Source organism: Sceloporus occidentalis, unplaced genomic scaffold (assembly GCF_023333645.1).
Source record: "Sceloporus occidentalis isolate IW3139 unplaced genomic scaffold, rSceOcc1.0.p SCAF_3, whole genome shotgun sequence".
NCBI classification, from domain to species: Eukaryota; Metazoa; Chordata; class Lepidosauria; order Squamata; family Phrynosomatidae; genus Sceloporus; species Sceloporus occidentalis.
In genome coordinates, this window is record NW_028316983.1 from 57189384 (window position 1) to 57200709 (window position 11326).

Here is an 11326-nt window from a genome sequence, read left to right on the forward strand (position 1 = left end):
TAGGAGCAGAGAAGATCCGCTCCTATTTGGGACGGATTGAAGCTGCCCTGCTGCAGTTGGCTTCTGGGTGTGTGGTGTCTAAAATGCCAGGCCCTCCAAACTCCCTGAAGCCACCCACATCTAAACAGCTGGGTGGCTTCCAGGCATCTTGGGGGCCTGTTGTTTCTAAACGCCACACCCCCATGCCACCTGAAAGGCAGCTTTACCGGATTGTCTGTTCAACCTTTAGTCAGTAGTAAGTGAAGCATTTCAACCCTGAAAACAACAATCCAGAACATTATTTTAGGGTATCTTTGAACACAGAGATATATTATTTGTACATATATAAATCTTTTGAAAGCTAGAATGTCTCCAAATGTTTAATTTACTTGACAATTGTAGGGTAGAAGTTTTTTTAAAAAGTGTGAAGATGCTTTCTCTGATGTTCTGCTTTGTTCTGATCTTTTGACAGAGTGAATTTTGCAAGAAAACTGTCACTGAACTGGCTTACGGTAAAGAACACTTTTACATGGCAAGCAGGAAGGTACAGGATATGGACAAAGAATGGAAATGAAAGCAAGGAAAGGGAAATCACTCAGATTTCTTTTGTAGCACCTGCCTTTGCAAAATGAAACTGTAAAAAATTAGACTGTCTCACCCAAGCTAATATACCTTGTTATGTACAATTGCACTATTAATACTAGAATCTTAAAACTGTGAAATAGGGACAATAATTTTTGTGGCACTGACTTTGGCAATTTAAAAATCTATTTGATCATTAAGTTTGTTGCAAGTTGTACAATGGTTGCGTTTCAATATTATCCAGAATTGGAATTATTCTTTTAAAAATTGTTATGACAGATGTACTTATTTCACTGAGGATGATGTCATGATAAGCACTTTATTCTACAGTGTCAATAGATACAGGTTTTAGAAAGAGTGAGCTAGATCTCACTGAAATGTTTATGATGTTTTGGCTCTTCAGAATATTTTCTCTCAGAAGACCCCTCTCACTGTTTCTTATTTTCCACCTGTGTTGCCTCTAGCTAGTTCCTATGTGCTCTGACTCTTACTCCCAAGGACAATGCTTTTATCATTACTACATTTATGAAACTTTCTAAATTTTAGGTGGTTGGCTAAGGATTTTCTCAAAATTCAGGCTGCTCATGCCATTATTCAAATATTTATTACAATCATGTTCTTCCCCCGCCCTCATAATCCATAGAAAATATTGCATGAACCAAATCTTTCCGGAATTGCCACTGTAACAAATATTCAGTTTGCTTCCAGACAGTTATAAGCCACAATTCTGTGCTTATTTAGGTATGCAGTATGCAATATTGTGTGCTGTATTGATTTTGTATCTCTGATTTATGAGAACAGCAGTTGTACATGATCTGTTTATTGAATGTACCTGTATTCACTTTGCACAGTTACACCTAAGAATACTAGTTATGTATATAGAGATTAGTGATTCAGCTTGACTCTGTTTAATACAATATCTACAGACACACACACACACACACACACACACACACACATATATATATATATATATATGTGCCCCTGTACAAACAGGCAGGAAGGGGTGGCGAGACGCCGCCCCTTTATGCCCCAGATCGGTGCTGCGACAAACGCACACCACTGCAATGATCCAGCCTCTGCAGAGCACAAAAAAGTAGCCATTTTTTCTGTCTCCTTTTTGTGCCTGCAAAGCGGCGCCATAGCCGCTGCCAGGTGACTTGATCATGGCCCTTTGGCGCAGTGCTGTCTGAATGGACACACACCAAGATGACGCCTGGGCAGTGCAGGGAGGGTTGTGAGCATGGGGACACTCAGCCTTCACCCCACCTGCAGAACGGCACTTTTTGCCCATCTGTACCAGGCCTATATGTAGGTACAGGTATAGTCTTAAATTTACTCTGAAATAATTATGGAGTCTAGCTAGTGTGCACCAGATTATGACTGCACAATTGTGTTTCCAAGAATACATGCCATCTAGAAGTGGGCCTCAGTAAAAAAAAAAAAAAAAGTTTTGAGATACTTGGATGTACACATCTTGGGCTGATCTGAAAGCATGACAAGCCACTATGTGCAAGGTAGGTAAAAGAAGCACTCAAAAGTTTATTTATGAAAGCTGGCAATTTGCTGAGAAGTTATGAAGGAAAGAAGAAGAAGAAGAAGAAGAAGAAGAAGTAGTAGTAGTAGTAGTAGTAGTAGTATTGGTAGTTATGAAGGCATAAGAGAACTTTCTTGTTGTTGCTATATGACTGCAAGCAAGATCCCATATGGAACAATAGTGCTAACAGCTTTGTAGATAACATTTTATATTTTAATTATCTAGGGTGCTATTCAAAAGCAAGGTATTGTCAGTAAGCACAAGCTTTGCTATATTTTTCCCTACAGTTTGCTGTTTATATCCAACTGTAGTCTATTAGAATCAAATGATTCCATACCCTTCAACTGTTCCAATGTAGCAGGAACAGTCCTGATTAATCCCTGTCATTCCACTTTTAAAGTTGCTTTTAAATATATGTTTCACTCTCCTCTCACTTTCCCCCCTTTGTCCTCAGCTTAGTTCAGTTGCTGCAAAACAGAGTTAAAAGTGCAAAAAATAGTTTCCACTCAATTATTCTGAGGGGGGGGAGAGGCGAGGGTGGAATCTTGCCCTTCATAGTAGGCTCAGGCAAAAGCAAACTGCTGTACCATCTCCTAGCTTATGTGTTCTTCCTCATTAATAACATTTATCATCTGTTCTGGTTTTCATCTGTGAAATGTTGGAGGGCATGTGATCATATGCATGATTTCAGAAAAGTAAGCCTCATGAATTCAGTGAGTTGCTCTCAACAATGAGGAAAGGGCAAGCATTGGGTTGCAAGCTTAGTGTGAATTATATATACTGGTAAAAAAAGTGGGATGGAATTCCAAGCATTATGCTGCATAAAGACCTAATTATAACAGTCCATACTTAATGCTATGGTAATTCCAATAACCGCTATGTATATTCAGTATTCCCACATTTAATGACACAGGTACATTCAGCAACTGAGGATCAGGATATGGGGATTCTTTATATCACTGTTTTCAGACACAGACAACTGCATTCACTTTAGTAGTGAGGGGACGTATCAAGGAACTATATATTGCCTTTGAGGAATGTCCCAGTGGAAACTGGAATTTTCCAAGATTTAAAGCTGTGTTCCAGGTATCAAAAACAGTAAGGAATATTGCACTTTGAAGCTAAAGAAGCAGGTGAAAGCACTGTTAGCATCAAGGGGAGCAATAAAGTGAGATAGGGCAATGGCAGAAAGATAACTTGGCAAAGGCATGATATTCTGCAAAACAAATTGGAAGAATTGTATACCTCTGAAAATCTCATTATAAAAGACAGCCAGTTTCTTCCACTGCCATAATCAATGGGGATCAAGCATTATATTAAAAATCACCTGTTTGGATCAGTGGTAGCTGCTTGCTGTATCCTGCTATGACCTTTCCTTCTGTGATATTTTGACAACTTTTAGAGCCAAATGCAATCAAACTGCATGATAATTAATGAGAGATGAGCAGCTGGGTCATATGAGGGTACATCTCTGCGGCTGGGAGAAGGAAAGCTTAAGTATATTATTTACATAGCTGCTCCCCATGGTGCAGAATAACTGCTTAGGAAACCTTGAACCTATTTTGAAGACTATAAATCTCCCATGGCATGTTTTCTTTGCTCAAACTGCATTTTTCTGAAATATCTCAAAAGCTTCAGGCTTGAGTTAATGGGAAAACCCCTGGACATAATGGCAGATGAAAATAGATGTTATGCCTATTTTTAGCTGTTGATGTAAATGTGCTTATCATGCAGAAAGCACTTGCTCTGCTGTGCCATGAATGGTTTGTTTAAACTGGATCTCCAACTCCTGTCAATAAGAAACAGGAGTCATACTTGCATCTGAAGGCTGGCAAACACCAGGGCACAACACATCCTGATGCAGCCTATACTTATTTCTTCCCCCACTTTTTCTCTCCAGATTCCATTATATTAGAGCCTAAATAGAAATGTTCCTCTGGAGTCTTCCAGTCTCAGTAGCCATAGAAACCAGCTATTTCTATCTATTTTGCATGATATCAATAAATGACTTTTTCTATATTGGATAGACAGGTCAACTCAGCTTCCTGCAAAGTGGATGCCCTTAATAAGCCATGCATACTGATTTATTATATTGTACATCAAATAAGAGGGACAAATGATTATTTATACACATGGAATGGAATCTGCTATATAGATTATTTGTGTGCTATTCAGTACCCCTAAGAGATATAAATATTTGTGAGGATTTTGTTGTTGTTGTTAAAGAACAGATCTTGTAGTTCTGATTATATTAAAACTGTATCTTCAGAGCCAGGTGATGATGACAATATTTCTTTAATATATGAGCTATCTTGTTTCCTAAAATAACTGCTTTTTTTAAAGGATATTCCACTATATTTTTAAACAAATAATTGCTATTGCAAATGCAATTGTAACATTAAATAACTCTACCCAATAATATTCTTATTGTTTTATGGGAACCTATCTGTCCTTGCTAAGAAAGGCTTTTTATAAAATAAGATAAAGAATCAAATTTATATGGTCAATAATCAAGTGCACTTTACAAGGAGAAATATAATTGTAATTTAGGATTCTTCCCCTAGAGGACTGTTCAATAGTATTATCTTTCAGGATTAATCTGTTCACACTCCTACACTGGAAGGGTTGTGATAAATCTGTCATATCTATGTGATATCCTAACTCTTATCCAATTATTTACTTTGCAGAGATGAAGAAACTGAAATATATGTAACAGATATTTATTAAAATCCTATACAACAGGTACTTTGTTGTTCTAAACCTCTAGTTATCTGGATTCACTGTGTACCTCCCACTGTGGCTTTAGAACTTCTGTATTTCTGTAAGTCCATTTGTGACATTTGTAAAAGTATTGTATCTATCTGTAAATCTGTTTATATAACTCTCTGATTATGTGAATGCTTTAAGTAACTCCAGGCCCTTTTCGGCAAACTGGCACTACACTGAATAGCATATCCAAACAAAGCTCCCAAATTATATATGACCATATAATTATACCAGCCTTGTGATGGGAGCAAAACATATGTGAAAAAAATGGTGCTAAACAAGCTAATATTCTTGAATTATATGAGATATTATTAAGGACATGAATACAAAGTGGGGTTCATCGGTGTCATGCTGGGCAATGTGAAGATAACCTTGTGAAACCAAAACAATAGATCTATACAGCTTGAAACCCTTTGCAGAGGTAAAGCAGAGCTCCACTCACTTTATAACTGAAAACCAAGTCTGCTGAGTGTGTTCTATACATTCCAATGTTTCTCAGTGCTAGTGGAGCAGAGCATCTTACAATCAAATCAGGAAAACTCTCATGGTATAGCTGACTTTGTTCCAGCCTTTAACAGATATCTTTGGGTGGTAAATATGTGGAGTCCAGAAGACTTTTGCTGTAACAAGGTGGTTTACAAGGTTGTGTTATAAATTATAGATGCCCATCATGTCTGTATCTTTCACTGAAATACTTGCCTATTGATTGGTCTCCTGGCTGATTAATTCCCTGTTCTGCCTGATGCCAGTTTTGGAACAAGCTAAATCACTTGACTTCAGTTCCTTCCTTTGTTTATTTTTTCAGACCTATGCACTTGCAATAAGCACTTTTTTGCTGTAAATGTGAAAGCATGCTAAGGAGAGCAGAAATGTTGACTGCAGTAATAAACAGACTTTATTATTATGTCTCTTCAGTCTACAAATTACATCTGCCCCCTTGCTGCTTTGTTTATTGTTCAAACCAACGAGTTACACTCCTAACTTGAACAACCACATATTTAAACAATTGAAAGTAAAGTAAACATATCACTTGTCATCTATGATCAGATATAGAATGTAAAAGAATGGTTGAAAGGGAAATAGAGATGAGGTCATGGTGGAGAAACCCAGCAGTCCAATCTCCTCTTCATTCTTCTGTCCAATGAAAACAACACAGGGATTTTTTAAAAATCCTATAAAATTTCTATTTTACATTTTCCCCAGATGGCTCAGCTAACCTGCACAACTCCACTATGTAGTAGGGTTTCATTTACCCAACTTGGTACAATTTACACAGCCCTGACAACAGAGATAGTCCATGATACTTGGGCAACAAGCAGAAAACACAAACTGTGCCTTCCATGGTAACAAACCATGTAAAGTATAGATTACTATACTTTAAAAGTATCCCCAAATGTGTTTCCTAATGGTGTGCTGGTAGTGCCTCCAGTGTAAAAAGGGTATAAATGGAATGCAAAAGACCAGCTATATTACAGTAAATATATAAAAAATAGCCATCTGTATATACTGACATACTTTGGATTTCCAGTAAGGAATGAGGAAAAACTCCTGTCAAAAGCTTTGAAGGGCTGCTGTTGGGTTGTTTATTTTAGACAATATTGATTTGTTTATGGCATTGATTTATCACCTCTCGACCTACTATGACCCCTGAGGTGAGTAAAAAACCAACAACTTAAAACATTAAATAAATAACTAAAATCAATTACATAAATACATTAAATTAAATAAATAACTAAAAAACAAATATTAGCAACAGTTTCTAATAGTGGACACTACTGAATTAGATGGCATTCATGGGAGTTTCATTTCTAATGACTAATATAACAGGGATTGGGTGGAGATGCTGCACCCTGGTGAAAGCAGCCCTTCTCTTCTGGAAGCTGTCTTGTACTGATTCAGACCATGAATTCATCTAGCCAGTATTTCAACACCAACTAAAATTGGCTTTCTAGGGTTTCAGAGAATATTCTTTGCAAGGTCTACTTGAAGATGCTTGAGAATGGCATCTTTTACACTCCAGCTATGTCCCCTCTAGCAATGTCTAGAGCACAGGAGCAGGAGAGGAAGAACTGGGTTAAAATATCCACTCGTCAAAGAGGGTCTGATCTGCACTGCAAGGATAATGGAGTTTGATATCACTTAAAATGCCATGGGTCAGTGCTACGGAATTCTAGGATTTGTAGTTTTGTGAGATATTTAGCCTTCTCTTATGTATGACAGCTCTGGTGCCACAACAAACGGCAAATCCCATAATCCCACAGAATGGAGCAATGGCAGTTAAAGTGGTGTTAAACTGCATTATTTCTGCAGTGCAGATAAGACCAATATTAACTGGATAACTTTATTACGGTCACTGTTCCCCAGCCTAGCCTACTCTACAGGCTTGTCATAAGGATTAAAATAGGAAAGATCATGGATATTCTTTTGAGCTCTTTGGAAAAAAGTGGGACAGAAATTATAACTACCGGTAAGACATAGAACAAAAATGTTATTGGAGCTGAACTCCATAAATAATGGCTGAGATAACACTTCAGTGTGAAATAAAATATGTGGAAGCCATGATTTCAATTAAACTTCCACACCAGGATTTGTAGGACTGCATCTCTGTTTGCTCAATTAGCTTCTCACATTACATATAAAGCAATTTTCATAGGTCTCTTCTTTGGTCCAGAGTTTTAAAAGTTTTAATTTTAAAGCAGCCAGTCAGCAGCAGGCTGTACTCAATTTAAAAATAACTATTTTGATAGTTTTGATCCAAATATGTGAAATACATGATTATATATTTTGCTTTTTTCATTCTGCACTGCCTGAAGCTATATGAGCTGGGAACAGAGAAAGCTAAGAAAAGAAAAAGATGAAATAGTGCCATCTGCAGGGCTTTTCCTTACCTCTTTGGAAATCTCATTTGTTCCATAACTCCAGTTCTTCACAGCACCCCCTGGTTTACATCGCAGATGAAAAAGAACTCAGATCAGGAGGACCAACGCTTCAGGGTTTTAGTTTCACTGAAAATAACAAGGGAAGAGAAGGAGTCAGCAACATCATTTACAGAAACTTCAGCTGGAAAGTTCAGGAAAGAATTATGAGAATAAATCATCTTTAGGAATACAGTTGTCGCTCCATATTCGCTAGGGTTAGGGGAACAAGACCCCTGTGAATATGGAAAAACCGCAAATAACAAAAACACTGTTTTTACCTGAGAGGACACCTCTCTAGGAATCTCTAGGTCCTCCAGTGCAACTCTGTGGTCACTGTCCAACATACACTGATCATAGAATGGCACTGGAGTAGCTACAAATGGTCTTTCAGTACAACTTTAGTTAAAGTTGACCACAGAGTTGCACTGGAGGACCTAGACAGTCCTAGAGAGAACATATTAATGAAATCCGTGAATAAGCAAATCCGCAAATATCAAAGCCAGAAATATGGAGGGATGACTGTATACTCAAGATTACTTAGGGATGCGGTGGCTTAGTGATTAAGAAGCTAATTCTGAAGATCTTAAGGTCAGAAAGTTGGCAGTTCAAGGCCCAAGTGCTGCATGATGGGGTGTGCTCCCATCACTAGTCCCAGCTTTTGCTGACCTAGCAGTTTGAAAGCGTGCAATAGGTACCACTTTGGTGGGAAGGTAACAGCGTTCGTGCAGCCATGCTGGCCACAAAACCACCAGAGTAGTCCTTGGACAACACTGGCTCTTCAGCTTAATAACGTAGATGAGCACCACCCCCTACAGTAGGACATGGCTTGACAACCTTGTCAAAGAGGAAACCTTTACCTTTACTTTTACCAAAGTTTGTTAATACCAGGGTTAGCATCTTTAATTAACCAGATTGATGAATTAGTTTAATTTATATCTTGCATTTCCATGGGATATGCCCAAAGAGACTGTTGCATTCATAAGAATGCAAAATTCCAAAAAGCAAACCTTGATTTTGCTATTTTATATAACGGTCACCATTTTATTATCCATTGTATTTAATGGGACTTGAACATCCATGGATTTTGGTATCCATGTGGCGGTCCTGGAACCAAATCCTAGCGGATACCAAGGGCTCACTGTAACTGACTAAAATATACCTCCCTGATTAATTGGGAAGCATTTTTTAAAACTTCAATCAATTCTTTAAATGCAAGTACTTGGGAAACTGTAGCAGAACAGGAGGTCATCCTGCACCCACACAGAAAGGAGCCATTCTGTTTCGAATGATACCTGTTTAATATATCTGTACGCCTAAATACAACCCTCTAAGTATGTTTTCCCCCTTATATTGGTTTAATGCGATAAATGGATTATGAATTCTTAATTGGATGGCAGGCCTTAACACAGTTTACACACTGATCCTATGCCAGCAGTGTCCACTTTGTTACAGCTGTCTTGTAAGGCAGCTCTCCTATGTAGTTAGGTGTGTTAAAATGTGCATTGATTACAATGGGCTAAGATGTGCCTAAGTCTAAAACAGTTTACACATACTGTATGCACAGGATTTCAGAGACTGTACAGTACATTATACCTGAAGAAATGGACTCTAGTCCATTTCCTGCATGGCAGGGGTTGGACTGGATGGCCTTTGTGGTCAATTCCAACTCCATGATTCTAGTCCATGAAAACTCATGTGATAATAAATTAGTCTTCATGTTGGTACAAGATTCCTTGTTGGCTGTACTGGGGTCTCACTGAAATCAATAAAGTTTATCCCATAATTCTAATTACTGTATTTACTCGTGTACAAGCTGACCTCATGTATAAGCCAAGCGAGGTTTTAGAGTCAAAATCATGGGTTTTGATATGAACTATGGATAAATTAAGGCTAAAACTAAGGGGGCTATGACAAAGGATGTAAAGAAGGAAGACACCACTTTCAGGGCCTTTCTAAGCTGTATTACTGTATTGACCCATATGTAAGTCGACCCAAGATTTTAGGGTCAGATTTTGGAGATAAATTTCTCAACTTGTAGTTGAGTAGATATGGTAAATATGCTCAGGCTCAGATGTAAGCTCTCTTTATACTATTACAGGGATACCTTACTTCAAAAAGCCTGACAAAGAAACACCTTTTCACAAAGTCTTTTTACACCCCGGCCCCTGCTCATTCTCTGTCTACCTGGATGTTTTTAGCAGCATCAGCATTGGGAGGATATATGTTTGGCCACCAAGATGGAAACGGTTAGAAAAGTGGAGCCAGGTAAAAGAAAACGGTTTTGGAAGCAACCTTCAGGAGGTCTCCAGAAGGTTCAAAATTATATTGTTTACTTTAACAGGCCTGGCTATTTCATTTCACATGTGCATATCGTCAATTTTAAATAAAAACCTTGCTGAAACATGTTTGCCTCTGGTACCAAATTTTCTGTTGAAGGAGTAATGTCCAGGAACAGATCTACTTTGTTAATTGAGGTGTGCCTGTACTGTATCTTCAGAGTAGTAAAATTTTGTGAATGGGTGACTCTCCTACTGCCATCTCCGTCACCGAGACCGTTGTTGTGGTGTGCCTTCAGGTCTTTTATGACTCATGGAGATCCTAAGATGAACCGATCACAGGGCTTTCCTGACAAGATTTGTTCAAAGTTTGCCATTGCCATCCTCTGAGGCTGAGAGTCTGTGACTTGCCCAAGGTCACCCAGCAGGTTTATAGGGAAGAGTGACTAAAATGGTGAATGGCCTGGAAACCATGTACTATGAGGAGAGACTTAGGGAGCTGGGGATGTTTAGCCTGGAGAAGAGAAGGTTAAGAGGTGATATGATAGCCCTCTTTCAATATGAGAAGGGGTGTCATATTGAGGAGGGATTCTAAGGCGAACCTATCACAGGGTTTTCTTGGCAAGTTTCTTCAGAGGGGGTTGCCATTGCCATCCCCTGAGGCTGAGAGAGTGTGACTTGCCCAAGGTCACGCAAAGGATTTCCATGGCCCAAATGGGGATTCAAACTCTGGTCTTCAGAGGCACAGTGCAATGCTCTCACCGCTGCACTGGAGTTCAAGGGTGCAAATTTAGCCTCATTAACAAAATTTGGGTCCAGCAACTTCCTACCAAAAAACAACAACCCTAAAACCGTAGGGCTTCTTTTGTTTTTCGGGCTGTGCGGCTGTGTTCTGGAAGTTTATTCCTGACGCTTAGCCAGCATCTCTCCTCCATTTTGAGCCTGACCAAGAAGCATGTCTTTTTATATTTAAGTCAGTGTTTTCGGCTTTTATTTGTGTCATGTCCTTCATTTAACTTGAATGTGGCCCCATGGTGGTTGGGAGGCTGAACATGAAGAGGGCTTCAGTCAAAACGACGGTTTGAAAGCAAATTGGGAAGGCGGCCTCGCCGCTTTGCTTCATGTTTGGTATTCCTATAGGCTCCGCCTAGGAGGGGCGTGGTCTCCTCGATGGTTGGCTGGCTGGGCACGAAGGGGCTGTCACTCAAAATGACGGTTTGAAACCAACCCGGCAGGGCGGGCGAGGGGGTTAACTTCATATCCCTATA

General features: G+C 39.0%; 1 protein-coding gene and 1 long non-coding RNA gene across 2 annotated transcripts in view; one reads left to right on the forward strand and one right to left on the reverse strand.

The window, feature by feature from the left end:
* LOC149315978 (uncharacterized) overlaps positions 1-6237 on the forward strand; it is a 39380-nt gene extending 33143 nt beyond the window's left edge. The window contains exon 6 of the mRNA XM_089514510.1: positions 452-6237. The gene's annotated coding sequence lies outside the window, so the exon portion shown is untranslated. The remainder of the gene's footprint in view (positions 1-451) is intronic.
* The window catches only part of LOC149315977 (uncharacterized), a 51591-nt gene extending 40339 nt beyond the window's left edge, over positions 1-11252 (reverse strand). Inside the window, exons 1-2 of the long non-coding RNA XR_016280427.1 lie at positions 10174-11252; positions 7753-7869 (exon numbers count right to left, since the gene is read on the reverse strand). This is a non-coding gene — a long non-coding RNA (uncharacterized LOC149315977). The remainder of the gene's footprint in view (positions 1-7752; positions 7870-10173) is intronic.
* Positions 11253-11326: the final 74 nt, after the last annotated feature.